At 47.4% G+C, this 9,892-nt stretch overlaps 1 protein-coding gene across 1 annotated transcript in view; it reads left to right on the top strand.

Annotated features, from left to right (window-relative positions):
- AATF (apoptosis antagonizing transcription factor) overlaps positions 1 to 9,892 on the top strand; it is a 58,132-nt gene that overhangs the window by 28,915 nt on the left and 19,325 nt on the right. The gene's annotated exons all lie outside the window — the stretch shown is intronic.

Raw genomic sequence — 9,892 nt, 5'->3', positions numbered from 1 at the left:
GGGTTGGAGGGGAAGAGAATAATAATAATAATAATAATAATAATAATAATAATAATAATAATAATTTATTTATTTATTTATTTATACATACATACATACATACATACATACCCTGCCCTCTCCAGCCAAGACCAGGCTCAGGGCGGCTAACACCAAATATAAAAACAATTGATTGAAATACAACTTAAAAAACAAGATTAAAACAGAACATTAAAACATTAAAATGCATTCAAATGCAGCCTCATTTCAGTGGAAACTCAAATCAAAAACTTCTTTGGAGATGAAAACGTCAAGTCTTCACCAAGGCTAACTATCCAGACTGGTCCTACATGGGCCAGAAGAAAGCCAGGGAAGTTCCATCATAGGAGAAAGGAAAAAAGAAAGAGGGGGAGGGAATCAAGTTGATTCGAAGCCAAAGGCCAGGTGGAACAACTCTGTCTTACAGGCCCTGCAGAAAGAAATCAGATCCTGCAGGGCCCTGGTCTCATGAGACAGAGCGTTCCAGCAGGCTGGAGCCAGTGTTGACAAGGCCCTGGCTCTGGTTGAGGCTAATCTAACTTCTTTAGGGCCCGGGACCTCTAGGGTGTTGCTATTTATGGACCTTAAGGTCCTTCGTGGGGCATATCGGGAGAGGCGGTCCCCTAGGTACGGGTTCCTAGGTCGATCAAAGTTGATCAAAGTTGACCCAAGGCTAGGTGCTGAATGCCTGGGCCTGCTACTCCCCACATGATCCTATATGGACTAGATGAGCATCATCAGAGCCCCTTCTCTGCATGCTTGCTCCTCTGAAGTGAGGGGTGGAGAGACAAAAAGGGGCTTTTTCCAGTTGTGGCTGTCTGATTGCAGAGTGCTCTCATCAGGGGAGCACCCCTGGTGCCATCATAGTCAGATTTTAGGCTCACAAGGAAATGAAGAGAGCCCATTTGGATCAGGCCAGTGGCCCATCTGGTCCAGCATCCTGTTCTCACAGTAGCCAAAGAGATGTCCAAATGAGAAGTTCGAAAGCAGGACCTGAGTGCAACAACAGCACTCTCTCCGATTGCGATTCCCATAAATTGATACCTACAAGTATCCTGCCTCCAGCTGCGAAGGAAGAGCACAGCTGTCGTGGCTGCTAGCCATTGATAGCCCTCTCCTCCACGAATTTGTCTATAATTGTATTTTAAGGCCATTCAGCTTGCTGGTTGTCGCTGCCTCTTGTGGCAGCGAGTTCCGTAGTTCAACTATGCGCTCTGTGTGATGAAGGACTTTCTCCTTTCTGGCCTGACTCTTCCAGCATTCAGCTTCATTGAATGTCCACAAGGGTGAACATTATTTTATTTCTCCACTTTCCTTCATGGCAGTGTGCTCCTGAGTCCCAGGCATCACAACCAGGGAGAATGCTCTTGTGCTTGTGCTCACCTGGGGCGTCTAGTTGGCCGCCGTGAGAACAGGATTGCAGAACTGGACGGCCTCTTCTTAGGTCCTTAATTTCTGCACCTTTTAACTACTTAAGCACTTCCAGCTGTGATTTTGCAGGCACGTGTCGTGTACAAAACCGGCTTTAAACAAAGCAACTTCAGTGTTTTTGTGGTGTGTGTGCGCGCACACACACACACACAAGATTTCTGATAATGCCATGCAGACAAGTAATTACAAAATCTGGCAAACTATTACAAGTCAATAATGGTGAAAAATGGAGAGAGGAAGTGGGCTTTTTTTTCTCCTCCTCCTCCTGCTTCCATCCTGACAAGTTGGTTTACCTTAATTAAACTGGTGAGCGATTAATATGGACAGTTGATCTTGTGGCTCTCATTAGATGCATTTAGAGGGTGCCCCCCCCCCGGAAATAGGAGCTGCCTGCAACCATTCCATAGGTTAATGGCAATACAATAATCTTATCATAGGCATGTGTCTCTGGAATGGCTGAGTAGGTGGTTAATAGCACGTTTTTAAAGCTTGGTTTGGGGGCTCCTCTTAATGGGTTACTAAGAAGAGGACACGTCTTCTTTTCTGTTGCTTTTCACAGTTACACAGTTTTCCACAGCGGCATTCTTTATATTTAATTTTTTTGCGGGTCGTCGCTGAGCTAGTGGTAGATGTAATTAATGCCTAACCTTCAGCAGCTGTGGATCGGTGTTGGTCTATTCATGGTGAAGCTGTCATTTAGAAGCTAAGAAGAGCCGTGCTGGATCAGGCCAATGGATCCTGTTCTCACAGTGGCCAGTGCGATTCCTGTGGGAAACTCAAATGCTGGGCTTGAGCACAGCAGCCCTCTTCCCTCCTGCCGTTTCCAGCAACTGGTATTCAGAAGCACATTGCCTCTGGCAGGAACGTAGCCATCGTGGATAGTAATGGAAAGCACAAAAGCAAAACCTGAGCCCTGTCCACCTGCAGTTCTCGGCTCCCAGTCAGCTACTGTTGGAGGTAGAACACAGGCGTGCCGTCGAGTAATGGTTAGTAACGCTAATTTGCAACCTAAAGCATCCTTTCGTAGAACTGATAGCTTTCTGTGACTCTCCACAGGTGGATTTAGACATGCACTTGCGAGGTCTAATTCTCAGTGTTGGTTTTTGCCCGTAACCAGCTTTAGAGGGGCACTTTTGCCTTTCTGAGTGTGCATTGTTGGCTACTGATAGCTTGTTGCCCCAAAACAGCAGGATACTTTCCCAGTGTGTAGCCAACAGACTGCAATCCTCATTGGAAGCCCTTCTTCATGTGCCTCCTCCGTGAGAGGTCTGGAGGTTGGCAACATGAGAGTGGGCCTTTTCTGTGGTGGCTCCCTGCTTGCGGAATACTCTCCCCAGGAAGCCTCGCCTGGTGCCTTTGTTACATATCTTTAAGTGCCAGGTAGAAAGAGAAACATTCCTCATCTCTCAGACCTTTGGCTAATTAAATTGGCCTTTTAAACTGTGGTTGGGGGGTGGTATTGTTTTTGCTTATTATGGTATGCGTTTTTGTGTGGTTTTTTAATATGTAACCCGCCCTGTGATCCTTGGATGAAGGGCGCTATAGAAAGTTAAACAACAACAACAATAACGAACTCTGTACAAGAACATTGGAAGAGTTCTGCTGGATCAGGCCGAAGGCCCATCTAGTCTAGCATCCTTTCATCACAACCAGATACCCGTGGGAAGTCTGTAAGACGGCTCTGGGTGCAAGAGCAGTCTCCCCACTTGTTTCTCCCAGTAGCTGGCCTCCAGTAGCATTACCGCCTCCCAACAGCGGAGGCAGAACAAAACTATCTTGGCTAGTATCCCTGGGCCTTGATCCTCTCTGAATTCGCCTAACCAACCGTGTTGGTGGTGGCTGCCATTGCATCTTGTAAATGGACCAAGAGAAAGAGGGAGATGGAGGATGAATGAGAACATTGGAAAAGGCATTCCTGGATCAAACCAAGGGCCTATCTAATCAGCCCAAATTAACAAACGAAGTGCCTTTGGAAAGCTCCCCCCCCCCCCCAAGTTCCCCCAGCTACTCTGTACTCAGAGACATGCCTTCTCTGAACTTGGAGGTTATGCACCACCTGTTTCAGTTCTGTGCCATTTCATATATGCTCAATCATTGGTCCCTCCCCTTTTTTTGATCTTAAAAAAAACAAAACGAAATGAAAAATTGCACCCAAATTGCACCCACCTGACTTGCCGCTAAAATAGGCATTTTTGTGCACCGTCTGCCCTGACTGTGCATGCTTTCCAGTGCATATTAGACACGTTTTTGTGTACGTTTTTAAAAACCACATCACAGACATACACATATTGGCATGCTTTCCAGGGTATTTGCCCCCTATGTGCATTTCCCTACATCGTACAATTGTGAGACGTGTGTAGTAACTTCCCCGTGGTGCAAAGGGAACATTGGCATCTCTTGAACTCTGTTTTCTTTAGGCCTGGCTCTGCCTGCCACTGGGACCGTGGCCCTTGGAAGCTTGCCCAGAAGGGAATGTGGTCCCTGGGCTGAGAAAGACTTCCTGCTGCTGATCTTGGCAAGTTTCAGCCTTCTGAGGCAGGCTATAAGGGGGCAACATTAGGAGATTTGCATCAGTGGAAGTCGTTTGGTGCCAGTTTGATTGAGAGAACTTGCCAGCCACAGCTTTATCCCAGTTCCTCAACCACCACCATTTCCTTTCCCTCTGCCTCAATCTTCACACATCGGGGGCTTAGTGCTGATAGTGTGATTTACTTGCGTTTCCTACTTAATAATTAGACACTGGGAGACTCCATCTGTCACTCCTAATGGAATACGTGGGGGTCTGACTAGAGTTTTTCTGTTTTGACTAATAAATTCTAACTGGGATTGCTGAGCCTAATGAAATATTACAACTTCAGGAACGGAGAGTGGTGTTCTTTTTCTTTCTCATTCCTCCCCCCACTTTCCCTTCTTCTTCTTTATTAAAGGCCCTGTGCTGGAATTAAAAAAAAAAAGAGAGATTTTGCTGTTTCCTCCAGTAAATTGGTTTATCATTTATCCTCTTACTCTGAATCCTTGGCTCTGCTCTGGAACCTGGTGCAGTCTCTGTGTGTTTGTGTTGGCTGCAAGGCCATAGGACAAAATAGCAGAAAAACTAATCAAATCTTTTTTTTAAAGAAACAATAATAATAGTAGAGGCACCCATGCAGAGCCAACTAGACTTTTTCCATTGGGTAGTGTCCCTCCCTTGCCTGTGTCTTAAGTTTCCATAAAAAATAAATAAATCCATTGTTAACATGACTTCAGTGGGTTGGAGAAAGGATAGCTCAGTCGGTAGAGCATGAGACTCTTAAATCATGGGTCATGGGTTCGAATCCCATGTTGGGCAAAAACATTCCTGCATTGCAGAGGGGTTGGACTAGATGACCCTTGTGGTCCCTTCCAGCTCTACAATTCTGTGATTCTCAAACTTCAGGTTGCTTTTTAACTCACTCTCTCTCTCTCTCTCTCTCTCACACACACACACACACACACACTTATTTATTGCAGTTATATCCCACCTTTTTCTGTCCCAAGTTGCTCAAGGTGGCATCTGTGGTTCCCCCTGCCATCTCATTTAATCTCCACAGCAACCCAGTGAGGTAGATTATACTGAGAGGGAGAGAGACATTGACTGCCCCAAGGTCACCCAGTGAACTTCATGGCCGAGTGGGGATTTGAACCCTGAATTCCCAGGTCCTACTCCAACACTAAGCCCTACAGCACACTGTACACACACACAAACCCAGAAACTAGCTAGGTCAGAGATGGGGACCCCTCTCCTGATTGCCCTGCAATATGGATGGGGAACCCCAGGCACTGGTCTCAGCGCCTCTTTCTCCAAAGTGTGCCAGGAGTACCTGATACAAAGAGTGCAGTGGATGCTCAGAGCAGAAGCCCAGGGCATGCGTGTTTGCGCCAGCTCCGCAAAAGAGACCTATTGATTTCGTCCGTGGAAGTGTGGTGTTTGTGTGCAGACTTAAGTTTATCTAACTTGGGCGGCTTTCTAACCCCCAACCCCCATGCAGAATTTGCCCCCTTTTCTTCCCCTAAAGGTAAAGGTAAAGGGACCCCTGACCATTAGGTCCAGTCTTGGCCGACTCTGGGGTTGCGGCGCTCATCTCGCTTTATTGGCCAGGGGAGCCGGCGTACAGCTTCCGGGTCATGTGCCAGCATGACGCTTTTGGTGCACCAGAGCAGGGCACGGAAACGCCGTTTACCTTCCCGCCGGAGCGATACCTATTTATCTACTTGCACTTCGTGCTTTCGAACTGCTAGGTTGGCAGGAGCAACGGGAGCTCACTCCGTCGTGGGGATTCGAACCGCCAACCTTCTGATTGGCAAGACCTAGGCTCTGTGGTTTAACCCACCCTACCCTACCCACAGTGCCCACCCGTTTCTTCCCCTACCTGGCCCCAAAAGCAGTTGTCTGCACAGCCCCCAGTGCTCACGTGACAGATCCACCAAGCGAACTTGCCTGGAAGGGACAATTTGCCGCGAACGCAAATACGTTTTGCTGCAGAGTATTCAAGCTTTCTGTTTCCCCTTTCCCTTTCCAAAAATAAGATCAGCCATAGCAGCCAGCACTGTAGGAGAGGAAGCGAGGCATCTAATAAGTATTGCCATCGTTTTGCTCCTCTCCAGACTCTTTGCTCCCGTGATATTGACTGGGCAAAGGGAGCAGCCCATTTTCTCCCCGAGCCCCAGAGGGCAACTGTTTACAGAGTGGTGCCGCCGTTAACACTGGTTTTAACGTGTCGCCCGTCTGCGTAAGGCTGGATTTGGATCTTGTACTTAGCTGCCAGGAGTGACTGTGATGAAGTGGGAGAGATAAACTGATAGATTGTGTGCCAGGAAGATGTTGGGGAATCAATCAGATAAACAGGGCAAAGAGAGAGAGAAAGAGAGAGGGAGCTTGCTGGGTTTATTCTCTCTGCTCCCTCCCCTGCGGGAACAAAGCAGCGGCCTCTCTGCCCCTTAACGGCTCCGAATGTAATTGCTGCAGTAATAAGAATTTAAAGGGTGTGTGTGTAAGCAAATGGAAAAAGCATCGCAGGGGGCTTTTTAATTGCCTTTATGTTTTTTAATAGAAGAGTTGTTGAGGAGGGAAGGAGAGATACACAGTTTTAAATAAATATATATACACGCATCCTTTAGGTGTCTGTCTGTTAAGGGCAGCAGGCTAGGTTGGGTGAAACCTTTTGGGCTTCCGTGTGTGTGTGTGTGTGTGTGTATTTGTGCATATGTGTGTGTTTGTAAGCCACCTGGGGGGTTGCACCCGGGACCTTCTGCATGCAAAACCGCAAGCATGTTGCATTATCAAGGGAGGATTTGAACCCTCCTTAAAATATGAGGGTCATAGCTCAGTGAGTAGAGCATCTGCTTTGCATGAAGGAGGTCTCAGGTTCAACTCTCATCATTCCCAGGTGGGGCTGGGAATGTCTCACGCCTGAAGGCCCTGGAGAACTGCTGCCAGTCCTTGTAGATCAGGGGTCAGCAAACTTTTTCAGCCGTGGGCCGGTCCACTGTCCCTAAGACCTTGTGGGACGCTGCCCCACAAATAACCCAGAGATGCATTTTAAATAAAATGACACATTCTACTCATGTAAAAACACGTGGGCCGGATTTAGAAGGCGATTGGGCCAGATCCGGCCCTCGGGCCTTCGTTTGCCTACCCATGCTATATGGGCTCTTGGATACCCCATAAGAGAAAGGGAGCAGTTTTTTCTTATAGCACCCCTTTTTTTAAAAAAGTAAGTTTCCAGGCCTTGTGGTTCTGAATAAAAAAAAGCCGATTTGCATAGAAAGCTGCCTTATACGGAGTCAGACTGGAGGACTGCTGCTGTTCAAAACTGTTCCCTTACCCTGCTGACATCTATAGAACCAGCCTTTGCATTCTGGCCATCACTGCATGAGATAGGTTGGTTGGAGTCTTGGGATTTTTGTGTCGTTCTCCATCCTCCTCTCCTTATTCTCAACAGGCTAAACAATGCAAAAGAAGCAAGTGTCTATAAGAAATGAGCCTGATGCAGTTAGCTGGCAGGAAGGCAATAAGTCCAATAATTCTGCTTAAGGCCTCGTTCGTAAGAAGAGCCTGCTGGATCAGGCCAGTGCCACATCTGGTCCAGCATTCGGTTCTCACCATGGCCAAGCAGAGGTGCATGGGACGCCCACAAACAGGACCTGAGCACAACAGCACTCCCCGCCACTCGTGGTTCCCAGGAACTGGCATTCAGAAGCATTCCTGCCTCTGACGGCGGAGAGATTCTTGTTGGAAGCCATTGATAGTCTTCATCTAATCCTCTTTTAAAGCCATCACTACTTCTTGGGAGGAGCATATTCCACAGTGCAACTGTGTCGTATAACTTATGGAGGACTAGAACCTTGTGGTGCCCATTTTAAAGTGAATTCTGGGGTTCCCAGGAATCTCACAAAACGTGTTACGTTTTCAACTGTGTTGCTGCCTTTTGTTACTGAGCCAGAAGTGGAACATAGCCATGCATCAAATATTATCTTGAGCATTAATGTATCCCACTTCTGGTTTGCATTGAAATCTGAAATGGCCAAAAACCCACTTGTTTGGGCTTAAAAGATCGTTAGCTCGCCTGTCCCCCCCCCCCCCCCCCGTGTAGAGATGGATGCCTTTATCCACCTTCTCTTTCCCTGTGTTTTCTGCCTGACCTTTTAAAGATTCTCTACTGATATAGATGGGGTGGATTAAACTAATCATAAAATGATGAAGGGAAGCCTGCAACGCTCATTGATTTCGTCTGAAATTAACTGTAGTACAATAAGTCTTCCTAATGGCATTCTGTGTTGCGCTCCAAAGCGAGTTCCAGCTTCCTCCTATTCTAACCCCCCCCCCTCCGTAATTTATCTTGCCCCAAAGGGACCCCTCCCCTGGCATTCTTGATGAAGAAACTATTGCAACACCATCTACTCCCTTTCCAAAACAGAAGGCGGCTTACAATAATATGTCAGAGCCAGTCTAAAGGCTTCTCTCTCCCCCCCCCCCCCCGGATTATCAGGATTTAAGACAGGCCTGGGGGTGGGGCAAGTGTGGCCCTCTGGGCTTCTCTGTCTAGCCCTCTGAACTTCTTGAAACACATCCCACTGACCCGTCTTCGCAACCTCCTTGAGTGTTTTTGTCTGGCTGGAAAGTGTCTGTTCATTCTGATAGTGCCTCTTGCTCTTGCCTAAATGGAGGACACAGCGCAGTGCATGAATGTCTGCAGCCTTTGCTGTGCATAGGTAAAAATTACGTTTGTTGCCCCACCCACGTTCACCTCTGGTCCCACCCAACACCTTGCACGTGACCCTCGAAAGGTTGCCCAGAAGGGAATGTGGCCCTTACTGCTGAAAAAAATATATATACAGTGGTACCTCGGGTTAAGTACTTAATTCATTCCGGAGGTCCGTACTTAACCTGAAACTGTTCTTAACCTGAAGCACCACTTTAGCTAATGGGGCCTCCTGCTGCTGCTGCGCCGCCGGAGCACGATTTCTGTTCTCATCCTGAGGTAAAGTTTTTAACCCGAGGTACTATTTCTGGGTTAGCGGAGTCTGTAACCTGAAGCGTATGTAACCCGAGGTACCACTGTATTTCCCATTTCGTGTTTTCAGTAGTCTCAAAGCTTTTGCTGAGTAAGGGAGCTTTTCAAAGAAGGAGATACAAATAGCAGTTCTTGAGCTTGAGGAAGAGCCAAAGATCAGGGATGGAGCGCCTGCTTTGAATGCAGAAGGTCCCTGCTTCAATCCCCAACATCTCTTGGAAGGGCTGTGACTGTAATCTTTGTCTGAAACCCTGGGAAAATCCTGCCAGCCAGGGTTGGTGATATTCTGAGCCATTGGTAACCTGACTGCATTATTCTGGTTCAAAAACCGCTTTGAGGTTTCATTCAAAGCTACTTTATGCTATATAGATTTGAGGAAATAAATAAAGAAGCCGAGCCAGGAATGGCGTGCTACTGCTGGTGTGGAAGGGGAGGGTGAAATTCATCGTTCCGATTCTCATTCCTGAGTTCAGAAGCTGGGTAAGATCCGTTGGGAGTTTCGGCGAATTCATTCCAGTGGTGTGCAGAAAGAAATGATCTGGCAAGACTGCTGGTTGAAGGGACAAGGGATGCTTGATATTTATTGTTCGTGGCCAGCAAAGCCATTCTAAGTATAGGAGCCAAGATGTTAACACTTGAGCCTTCTAACTTATGCAGACTGAGCCTGGGGAAGAAGCAGGAAGGAAGTACAGTGGTTCCTCGCAAGACGAAATTAATCCGTTCCGCGAGTCTCTTCGTCTAGCGGTTTTTTCGTCTTGCGAAGCAAGCCCATTGACGGCTTAGCGGATTAGCGCTATTAGCGGCTTAGCGGATAAGCAGATAAGCGGCTTAGCGGCTTAGAAAAAGGGGGGGAAGGGGGAAAAAACCGCAGGAACTCGCAAGACATTTTCGTCTTGCGAAGCAAGCCCATA

The sequence above is a fragment of the Podarcis erhardii genome (genome assembly GCF_964252035.2).
Source record: "Podarcis erhardii genome assembly, chromosome: 16".
Classification (NCBI taxonomy): domain Eukaryota; kingdom Metazoa; phylum Chordata; class Lepidosauria; order Squamata; family Lacertidae; genus Podarcis; species Podarcis erhardii.
This window is presented reverse-complemented; position numbering and strand designations above follow the sequence as displayed.